This window comes from Haemaphysalis longicornis, unplaced genomic scaffold (assembly GCF_048455015.1).
Source record: "Haemaphysalis longicornis isolate Haplotype H1 unplaced genomic scaffold, Haemaphysalis longicornis Haplotype H1 scaffold_36, whole genome shotgun sequence".
Taxonomy (NCBI): Eukaryota; Metazoa; Arthropoda; class Arachnida; order Ixodida; family Ixodidae; genus Haemaphysalis; species Haemaphysalis longicornis.
Genome location: NW_027526353.1, coordinates 143,859 through 156,157, shown reverse-complemented (window position 1 = coordinate 156,157; position 12,299 = coordinate 143,859).

Below are 12,299 nucleotides of genomic sequence, written 5' to 3'. Positions count from 1 at the left end.
GGTGAATTTTGTCCCATATATGGCTACATTATTATGTACACAAAAGTTAGTTTAGCCTGCTTTTGAACTATTCTAACTGCTTATTCTGAATTTTTTTTCTACGTGACACCAGAGATCCTTTGCTGATGCAGTCTTGTGTCTAAAACCTGCTTTAGTCCCTTCACACCAAACGGTATTTTGGACTTTTTTGAGAATTTGTACAAGGCCAAATAATGGCTTACACTAGTAGGATTAAAGTTCTGAGCTAAACTGCTTTGATCTCTGATCTCGTTAACAAACTGCACTGCCTTTCCCAATAGCTAAGCAGGTGCTTACAGTGTATCTGACAGAACAGCTGTCACGCAATGGCCATACAGGAAAACTGGGTCGGTTTATCAGTCAGGAATTATATGAGGGGGCACTAGGCTGAGCCCCGCTCATCGCACCACTGCTGCAAAAACAAAGTGGAAAAAGATTATATTTCGGGGGTTGTAGTTGCCGAGGCCACTCTTGGGCTATGAAGCGTGACACAGTGCTAGGTTCGATACACGTTAATCCTGACATTTGGGTATCTTACCTCGCACTGAAATCTACACACACGGGCATTTTCGATTTTTTTTCTTTTTGCCTTCACTAAAAAAAAAAAAAGAAAAAAGTCCTTGGGCTCAGCTGCACAATGCTTTAGGAACTGCGGCTGCTGCTCAGGCACAAGTTGGAGCCATTACTTGACTAGGCACAAATCCTCAAGAGTTGAAAACTGATTTCAGCGCAAAGCGGCAAAACAGCACTTTATTAAAAACAAGAGAAGTGGGAAAGACCTTATAACAACACGCGCTAAAGAACGACCTCTTTGAATAAACACAGTGTCACTTTGTAAATCGTCAATGCCTGGTTAGCATATCCTTCATGCACAAGTATACTTAGTTGCTCCTTGAGACCAACATTGATGGCCAGAAGAAGTCAGGCTGCTGCCTTGCACGCCTTGTACTTGCTGCTTCGACTTAATATTACCATAAGTTAGGAGCCAAGTATCTGAAATACCCATCTGTTTGATGCTTTGGACATGCCGTGTAGGTGTTGTCGTGCAGTAATCCTCATTCGACGACGAGAACGAATGCAAATAAAATGACTCGCGAGCGAAAAATGACGTTACCAAAGTTGATCAGTTTGCTACTCTGGCACAGCTTTACCATTGAGCCAATGCTGTGGACGTTTTTGTAAACAACCTGTAATTTCTCCGCGCCACGTAACATCATTGATAGTGGTTCCGGACTGAAGTAGCGTAGAAAACCGGGCTATTTGGTGTAGATTCATCTTCGCAGCGCACAAATAACGGGACAAAAAGGAAGATAACACTGGAAAACCACTGAACCAAAACCGAATTTTTATTGAACATACAAATGTAAAGCCATCGAAGGTATAAAACAAAGATAAAAACATGACACATGAACCCACTATAAGCAACTTTACAGACAAACGCTCTCAAGTACTGCTCTCTTCAAGATACGCCAATTCTGCATCTAAAAGTTCTAAAGACGAGCGCTAACACACGAGTCAGACATTTTTCGAATTTTATGTGCTTTCACTATACTTCCCTCACCTTTTGTTCATCGTGCGAGAACAGTACCGTTGTATCATGAAGGAAAAGCGTACAACTACAATCTTTGCAATAGGTGGGAAGAGGGCCAGAAGGCACTCAGTGAACTGGCCAACATTAAAGCGACCACACTTGAAAGGAATGCAATAAACCACGTTTAATCTATAAGGAACAACCTGTTTCTCATGTTTCACACCACACCTGTTTGGTCGGCCCTTATTATTAATATTCTTTTCGATGGCGGGACAGCTGCAGTTTAACTTAATTTTGGCTGAAAACACCACATTGATGTTATATCTGCTCCCCATTTCTTTCAAGCGGTGAGATACATCGTGCAGGTACGAGATTACAACTATCTTTTCCTTCACAACATCAGAAGCAGGAGACAAGTTTTCTTCACCAAATCCAACAACTGAAGACAGGCCGACCGAATGACTCCGTCACCGTAGCCAGCATTTTTGGGTCCAACTAACTGTTCACCAAAGCTAGACTCAATTAGGTGAAAACAAGACTGAAAACAAAACAAGACGGCTGACCTGAGGCAGTTGACAACAATCCCATATTTTGCAATTCTAGAACGTGCTGATGAAGAGTTCAGTAAAGGCTTCTTCGATCGCGGGCTATAGAGCCAACATACATGATTCTGCTCGAATTTTAACAACAGGTCCAAAAACTGGATTGTTCTATGGTTTAGCGCCTTGGACATAAAGGTCAGCCTAAATGCGTGACGTTGGAATGCTTTTAAAATGCCCACCATTTTTCTTGTAGGGTCATAGTTTCCACAAAGTACTAGGTAATCGTCAACATACATGAAAATTTTAATTGTCAAACCCTCCAAGTCACGTTCCCATACACGCTCAACATGAGCCAAGAAAATGTCACTAACAAGGTGAGCAACTTTAGAACGTCTACAGATTCCAGATCTCCGCACAAAGACACTGTCACACCATCCTACAATACTTGGTGCTAAGTAGAAACGCAGAAGCTCCAAAAAGGATTCCACAAAAATCCCGCAACTTTGCACAAACTTAACCTCGCCGTTGTAGACGGTGATACACTCTTTCACAGAGACCAAAACTTGTTCATGCGGAAGGGAGTAGAAAAGGTTTCCAGCGTCAATGCTGAAAGCAGAGCACCAGCCTGGATTACTGCGCGCACAGTAACCTCATTTGTGTGCTGTGAAGATGAAGAAGCTTGCGCAGCGTGCCCTATCCTGGTCCTCTTGCATTGCAACATCTGCTATCTCAAACACGGAGCTGCACAGTGGACACCAGGTCGGCACAGAAATGTTCGCACTCGATGGAGCCCTCTGGCCGACCGTGCCACTTATGGTCGTCTCCCATCCCTGCGACCGCAGCACCTTCTGCGGCACTGACGTTGATGACTGGATAAGCACCTATGAGTGCGAGCGCTCATAACAGATTGGATGCAACCTTGGGGCTGGCCAACGTAATATTTTACCTCAAGGGCCCAGCCAGACTATTGTTGGTTTGAGACACACGAAGCAGACCTGACAAGCTGGGAAACCTGCAAATTGACATTACGTGAGCTGTTCGGAAAGCTTGTTGGCCACCAACTAGCCCCGAAGGAACTTTCTTCCAATGCCAAAACATCGATGGAGTCATCCGTCGCCTATATTAAGGATGGTGTTGCTCTGTGTCACAAGATATATGCCGACACGTCAGAAACTGGCAAAGTAGGCCATGTGCAGAAAGGAATTGCTGATGGCGCTTTCAACCTGCTTGTTTATAAGGACTGCACCAGCACAGACGGCATCATTGCAGAGTGCAGACCGTTTAAACATTTTGAAAAGGGCCTCGCAGCCTCTGGAAAATGTTTCTTTGGTTATCAACATAACTAGTTGATGCATTTCTTTTTGTCATTCCCCCCCATTGTAATGCCAAAAGGCGCTGTGGGTAATAAAGAAAGAAAGAAAGAAAGAATAAAGAAAGAAACAAGCGAAAGCTCACTGTATTGCCCCACAGTTCACTCGACTGCCTAACACGGCTCCCACATCCTATTACGAGTATACCACTTTACTGGAATGTGCCCTTCTTTGTTCGACGACGTAATGAAAATAGTACGCCGTGAGCTGGAGGCTACGGCTACGGCTGCCCTACTAGCCCCGACCCGTGAATGAACGTCACCTTCCATCTCCCTAATCCATGCGATATACAGCAAGAGCTTGCAAGCCACACCATTCCACGCATTTGATCTGTAGCTCACCCGAAAAACGCTTTCACTGTTCCTCGTGTTTTAACTGGTCCCCAGCAATATGCCCCACGCCATTTTCAGACACAAAATTCTGAAGAGTGGAGTACTCCTGAAAACAAGCCAATATGCTTCCACTGCTGTCATGGTGGGCATGTGGCCCGCGACAGCTTTCGACATTGCCACGCTAAGCCTTCACCTCACCACAAGACTAATCAATGCAGCTCAAGGAGGTAATACTGCATCTGTGACCAGGACGACAGATCTTCTATTAACCAAGGAGTCAAAGCCCAATTTACTAGACGTTACTGTTGATGGTGTTGCAGCCCAGGCTCTCACTGACACAAATGCTCACATCTCTGTAATCAGCTTAACCCTCCGGTGGCATCTCCGCAACGTTCTGACGCCACCCATGCAAACATTTGTTCGAGTTGCCAATGAGAGCACACCTTCAATTGCCGGAATGCGTACCGCCTGAATATGGATTGCCGACCACGATAGTGTTGCTCTCTTCACCGTCCTTGAAAAATGCCCCCATGACATTATCCTCGGCGTCGATTTTTTCTCGAACCGCTCTCATTGTGTGTTCTGCAGGACTTCTCTCTTTTGAATTTCATTCTGCCAAAAATGCTCAAAAGCACCGTTCTCGTTCCACAGATTATGTCCATTTGCTGTCAAATGCTGTAACATACATGCCCCTGTGATCAAGCCCACCCGTTTCTCACAGTTATTTCTCACCAGATTGTTCGACAAGCCGAGCGGAAGCTACTACACGCACGTATCCTTGAGTGCCGCCAGAAGCTACCAGCTTTGGAGAAGCAAACCTTCTTTGCACGCCGGCAACTTGAGTATCTTATTTCTGAGGACTTCCCAGATGTGCAGCTGCACGCAAACTTTACCGCTAGCATGGGAGAAGGCCGTCATAGAACGTCGCAAGAGCACTCCGGCCGGACGTGCCACAATGCACCCAGGAGGTCATCAACCTATCTCCGTACACACCGGACAAAGAGGAGGCTAAGGTTTTGTCCCTTGGCTTGAATTTTAACACGGAAGCACCCCCGGAGCCAGGAAAGGTGATTTGTGCGGTCGAACGAGCGGTCGGCCAGCTTCCCTCTGAAGTACGGCAAGAAGCGCACCCGTGCTATTGGTGTGCTCTCTGGTTTGCGAAGACATTGTGCAAGACTGCATTTATCGGTAGCGGAGAGGCAAGCCATCAGGAGCCTGCGGAATAACAGCAGTATCGCAATCCTTCCTGCTGACAAAGGGAATGCCACGGTCTTGCTAGATAGCAGTGACTACCACACGAAGATGTTGGCCCTTCTCGAAGACCAGCAGACATACGCTCCTCTAGCCCGTGACCCAACTAGCAGGTTACAGTCCAAGCCTCAAGAACTGCTAACAAGGCTTTTCAAGCTAGTCCCTCCGCACCACAAGGGCCTCTATAACAGGTTACTGTGCATGAACGGCTCAGCCCAGGCAATCTACGGTCTGCCTAAAATCCACAATCCTGGCATTCCTCTTCGGCCTATCGTCGACTTATTGAGGTCACCGCTCTACCGACTATCAGGCTACCTTCACCAAGTGCTCAGCCCTCTAGCCGGTAAGACGCCCACGCACATCGGAAACTCGTCCTCTTTTGTTTCGAAGCTGAAGGACGTAACTCTAACTGAAGACGACGTCATGGTTTCGTTCGACGTCAAGTCTCTTTTCACTAGTGTCCCAGTGGATCTGGCAGTAGCCATGTGCGAAGAAGCACTAAACGCGGACATAAGTCTTCCCGATCGCACTCCCTTTCACGTCCCGGAGCTCTGTGAGTTGCTTATGTTTTGTCTGAGCAACACCTATTTTTCTTACGGGGGAAGCCCCTATCAGCAGACCCATGGCACGGCGATGGGTGCGTCCATATCAGTTACTACGGCCAATCTAGTTCTGGAGGCTTTAGAGGGGAAGGTATTGGCAACCTTCACACTGGCACCGAGGTTTTTCTGCCGCTATGTCGACGACTGTTTTTGTATTTTAAAAAAGCAAGATGTCCCATGTCTTCTGGACAGCCTCAACGCCCAGAATGTGCATATACAGTTCACCGTGGAGTTCGAGCAAGGCAACACGCTTCCCTTTTTTGGATGTTCTTGTTCGCCGCGATGCGGGCGCTCTCTCCTTCTCAGTGTTCAGGAAGCGCACACACACGGGTCGTTACTCCAGTTCTGAATCTTGCCACCCTCTCGGCCACAAGACATCCGTTGTGTCGTCCTTGATAAAGCGCGCCATACGCATCTGCTCAGATGACAGTGCACTGAAACGTGAATTATGAACAATTCGCCGCGAAATAATCGCCAATGGCTATCCTAAGCGACTTGTTTGCCGAACCAAGAATAAGGTACTACAGCCAAGAATGGCCAACAACAGGACATTACGAGCACGCGCAGCCATCCCCTACGTCCCAGGAATAAGAGAAGCATTGTCGCACGTCTTTTCAAAATACGACATGTGCATTGCCCATGTACCGACCAGCAAGCTCTGCGACGACTGATAGAGCACCAACATGATGTAAGAAATCATAATCACATGACGAATGCCATTGCCATTGCGGAGCACACGCACAAACATTCCCACAAGATTGACTGGGAGAACACCGCAATTTTAGCTAAGGAAAAGAAAACATCATCTTGGCGTCTGCTAGAGTCACTTTTTATCCAATCAACGCCAGCCGCAATGAACCGGACGGATGGGACTTTGCCTCCCGTCTACGCATGCTCTCTACGTCATGTGCTGCTATATATTGACGACGATGGCTTGTCTTACGTAGTGAACAAGGGACCCGTATGTGGTTCCGAAACGTCAATATATTTTTATTCTTGCTCAGTGTTCGCTTTTCTTTTGCAAGTTATTATATATGGTCTTCCCTATTACAGACGCGCTGCTTCTGTGAAACGTCACTCTGCCACACATCATCATTACTGTAGTAGAGAACCAAACCTGCCTTCCCTTTCAGTTTTTCAACTTCAGTTTCACACCTCAAGTCCTTCCCAAGGGGATTTCGCTTGCAATGCTGTGCCCTTTCTGGCATGAATGCTAGCACTACTGCAGATTTACCTCCTGCAGTGCAGGCGTCCCATCAAGCACCATCAATCAAGGCAGTGGCTGCTTCAGACCTCCCACCGGATCATACCGCCGATCTCCCTCGTCTTCTGGATTCCCGCAAGGACATCTTCGACTTAGTCAACCATCCACCAACCCAAACTTCTGCAGTCACCCATCATATCAACACCAACTATGCTTCACCAGTGTACAAGTGGCCCTATTGCGTATCACTTGCTTAACGACTCGTCATCCAAAAGGTAAAAAAAAATGCTCAGTAAGGATACAGTCGAACCATCTTCCAGTCTGTGGGTGTCTCCAGTCGTGTTGGTCAGAGAAAAAGATGGGACATAGTGCTTCTAGATAGATTATGCAAACTTAACTATTATGAAGGAAGGCCTTATACAGTGGGATCTCGTTGATACAATTCTGCATAATACGTTTTTCTTTTCATTCCAAGCAAAAATCCCTTAGAAATATTGCATTTTTGTGCATTTGATACGATCACATTTTTGCTAAAAATTGGATGGCACGACCACGAAAGTGAACCTTGACCATTTTTAGAAACCTTACATTTATTCTTCGGTATACTAGCTCAAACCTTATGTCCACAACCCATGACCTGCATGGCAGCGCCGGTTCTGCGACAAAAACACTGCTGCAGGGCGTGGGCGCTCTGTTCAATGAGGATGATATGTGAGGCGATGCACTGTGCCATCTAGTGAAACATATCATAATCAGAGAGTTTCTCATTTTGATCATAATCGAGGAAGATGGTTGCAATGCTCTTGGCAGGCGGCGACTTCCCTCCCCAACTTCTCGCCATGCTCTGTGCTTCCCGCTCCGTTCTTTGTTCTCTTTCTGCGGTTTTCCTGTGTTCGGTGGTGTTCTTATGAGGCTATTTTTGTTCTTGTTCTATTTGACTAGTCTTGTTCTCCTTAGGCTGCCTTGTTGCTGTGCGGGGTGTGCTGCCAGGCTTGTGGCAATGTCGAGGAAACGAAAGGCACTCAGTATAAAAAGAAAAAGTGGAAATCGTACAGATATTGGAAGAAACCCCGAAGAGGAAATGCGTGGATTTGGCACACAAGCTCGGTTTGCCAGTGTCAACGCTCAACACTATTGCCGGTCAGCAAGAGGAACTTCAAAAGAATGTGCAAGTTTGCGGCCCTGATGCGAAACAAGCACAAGGTGCGAAGCATGACCAAATGGAAGACATCCTGCTCACATGGTGGGAGGAAGTTAGAGCGGTAGGATGAACGCCGATAGGTCAGTACTACGCGAAAAAGTTGAAAACATTGCGCTCTCCTTGGGCATTGAGGACTCCCAAGCATCTGGTGGCTGGCTTCACCAATTCAAGGCACAACGTGAAGTGTCATACAGAACAGAATCCGCGCAAGTGAAAAATACCAGCAGCTTTTTTTTTATTTTTACATTTCCGGAGAATTTTCTCCCAGACTTTGAAAAGAAAGTGCAGCACAAATTTACCAGCTACTTCAATGTTGCTCAATAATATTGAGTTGCTGACGCAGAATGCAGATTTTTCTATTTTTTTTACCAAGCTCTTTGGATAATATGATTTTCACATAATGCTTTTTATTTCCCGGTTCCCCTGAAAAACGCATCAACGAGATTTCACTGTACATGATACACAGACAAGATGTGGCTGGCAACTTGTGAAGGGAGGTAACTTCGTGCAACCAAAGCCTGATTAGTCATGCTAATTCCTCGTATATTTCAATATGGCCTAACACCAGCTACCCCACTTCGGCAGAGCCAGTGGGGAACATTTCAACACTACTGTCACTGTGTACTGCAGAACGAACATCCATCGCGCATTTAAAAACCCTGCATACGAAGCTGCATCGCGCAAAGTTGTTCTATGGCCACTGAATGTCCTCGCTGAATGTCAAAGAAGCGTCCTCACCGACGCGCTTTGGCGTCGTCTATCAGCGGATTCGTATGTATACAAGCGTTTACAGCAAGAAAGGTAAATATATTACTACGTCCTGCAAGCACATGTCGGCAAAATGCGATTGCTTCGCCGCGTTCGCAGGATTGAGCCGCACAGTAGAGAACACAGTCGTAGCATACTAGCAGGAATGAACGCATCGTACGGCTTCTTCCACGTTGCGTCACCCCGTGACTACAGTTTACCTCAACACCAATTTATAACGCACGCCCTTAAAGAGCTTACACTCTAAAAAGCGCTACAACCTTTCTGGTAACCTTGAGTGAATGTAGAAGCGTAGCCACCGCGCACATCACGTCGTAGCTAGCGCCGACTTCAATGCGAACGCGGTCGTCGACGCGGCTACGTGCACGTACCGCTGACAGCCTCAAGGAAAGTGTATATGGGGGCTCTAGAACAACGTATTTAAATTTAGCCCATGTTTGCGAATAACAAATGATTCCTTGAGTGCTTTAGTTACATTGTCATTCAGAATGTGCCTAGCCAGTTATGTCCAACATACGGAGAGCGCACGGCGTTTGCAGTACACGGACAGGTATATAATTACCCGTCCCTCTTGATACTAGCCCTTAAAAAATATCTTACATTTCGTTTATGACGCAAAAAATGCCGAGGAGAAAGCAGCAGGTTTCGTTATCTACAAGAAATCTATGCTGGCTTGCGCTTTGAAACTCGTACACAAAAGGCAAGTGGCTTCGGCTTGACGTGGCTTGACCAGTGTTGCTTTTGCCTTGCGCAAAATTAAATTTACTAAAATCCTCTGTTACACAACTTTTATACTCTGTTACCCCCGCAAATAACAGAACACGAGCGGCTGTATTTAGCCGGTCGTGTGACAGAGTTTTTTAGTTGAATTAACTTTGCACAAGGCAAAAGCAACACTGGGCAAGCCACGTCAAGCCGAAGCCACTTGCCTTTTGTGTACGAGTTTCAAAGCGCAAGCCAGCATCGATTTCTTGTAGATAAAGAAACCTGCTGCTTTCTCCTCGGCATCTTTTTGCGTCATATACGAAAGGTAAGATATTTTTTAAGGGCTGGTATCAAGAGGGACGGGTAATTCTATACCTGTCCGTGTACTGCAAACGCCATGCGCTCTCCGTATGTTGGACATAACTGGCTTGGCACATTCTGAATGACAATGTAACAAAGCACTCAAGGAATCATTTGTTATTCGCAAACATGGGCTAAATTTAAATACGTTGTTCTAGAGCCCCCAAATACACTTTCCTTGAGGCTGTCAGCGGTACGTTCACGTAGCCGCGTCGACGACCGCGTTCGCATTGAAGTCGGCGCTAGCTACGACGTGATGTGCGCGGTGGCTACGCTTCTACATTCACTCAAGGTTACAAGAAAGGTTGTAGCGCTTTTTAGAGTGTAAGCTCTTTAAGGGCATGCGTTATAAATTGGTGTTGAGGTAAACTGTAGTCACGGGGTGACGAAACGTGGAAGAAGCCGTACGATGCGTTCATTCCTGCTAGTATGCTACGACTGTGTTCTCTACTATGCGGCTCAATCCTGCGAACGCGGCGAAACAATCGCATTTTGCCGACATGTGCTTGAAGGGCGTAGTAATATATTTACCGTTCTTGCTGTAAACGCTTGTATACATACGAATCCGCTGATAGACGACGCCAAAGCGCGCCGGTGAGGACGCTTCAATGACATTCAGCGAGGGCATTCAGTGGCCATAGAACAAATTTGCGCGATGCAGCTTCGTATGCAGGGTTTTTAAATGCGCGATGGATGTTCGTTCTGCAGTACACAGTGACAGTAGTGTTGAAATGTTCCCCACTGGCTCTGCCGAAGTGGGGTAGCTGGTGTTAGGCCATATTGAAATATACGAGGAATTAGCATGACTAATCAGGCTTTGGTTGCACGAAGTTACCTCCCTTCACAAGTTGCCAGCCACATCTTGTCTATGTATCATGTACAGTGAAATCTCGTTGATGCGTTTTTCAGGGGAACCGGGAAATAAAAAGCATTATGTGAAAATCGTATTATCCAAAGAGTTTGGTAAAAAAAATAGAAAAATCTGCATTCTGCGTCAGCAACTCAATATTATTGAGCAACATTGGAGTAGCTGGTAAATATGTGCTGCACTTTCTTTTCAAAGTCTGGGAGAAAATTCTCCGGAAATGTAAAAATAAAAAAAAGCTGCTGGTATTTTTCACTTGCGCGGATTCTGTTCTGTATGACACTTCACGTTGTGCCTTTAATTGGTGAAGCCAGCCACCAGATGCTTTGGAGTCCTCAATGCCCAAGGAGAGCGCAGTGTTTTCAACTTTTTCGCATAGTACTGACCTATCGGCGTTCATCCTGCCGCTCTAACTTCCTCCCACCATGTGAGCAGGATGTCTTCCATTTGGTCATGCTTCGCACCTTGTGCTTGTTTCGCATCAGGGCCGCAAACTTGCACATTCTTTTGAAGTTCCTCTTGCTGACCGGCAATAGTGTTGAGCGTTGACACTGGCAAACCGAGCTTGTGTGCCAAATCCACGCATTTCCTCTTCGGGTTTTCTTCCAATTTCTGTACAATTTCCACTTTTTCTTTTTATACTGAGTGCCTTCCGTTTCCTCGACATTGCCACAAGCCTGGCAGCACACCCAGCGCAGCAACAAGGCAGCCTAAGGAGAACAAGACTAGTCAAATAGAACAAGAACAAAAATAGCCTTATAAGGAACACCACCGAACACAGGAACAGCGCAGAAAGAGAACAAAGAACGGAGCGGGAAGCACAGAGCATGGCGAGAAGTTGGGGAGGGAAGTCGTCGACTGCCAAGAGCATTGGAACGTTCTTCTTCGATTATGATAAAAGTTAGAAACTCTATGATTATGATATGTTTCACTAGATGGCACAGGGCCTCGCCTCACATATCATCCTCATTGAACAGAGCGCCCACGCCCTGCAGCAGTGTTCTTGTCGCAGAACCGGTGCTGCCATGCAGGTCATGTGTTGTTGGCATGGGGTTTGAGCTAGTATACCGGAGCATAAATGTAAGGTTTCTAAAAATGGTCAAGGTTCAAGTTCGTGGTCGTATTATCCAATTTCTGGCAAAAATGTGATCCTATAACATGCACAAAAATGCATTATTTCTAAGGGATTTTGGCTTGGAATGAAAAGAAAAACGTATTATGCAGAATTGTATCAATGAAATCCCACTGTATAAGACCTTCCTTCATAACAGTTAAGTTTGCATAATCCATCTAGAAGCGCTACGTCCCATCTTTTTCTCTGACCAACACGACTGGAGACACCCACAGACTGGAAGATGGTTTGACTGTATCCTTACTGAGCATTTTTTTTAACTTTTGGATGACGAATCGTTCAGCAAGTGATACGCAATAGGGCCACCTGTACACTAGTGAAGCATCGTTGGTGTTGATATGATGGGTGACTGCAGAAGTTTGGGTTGGTGGATGGTTGACTAAGTCGAAGATGTCCTTGCAGGAATCCAGAAGACGAG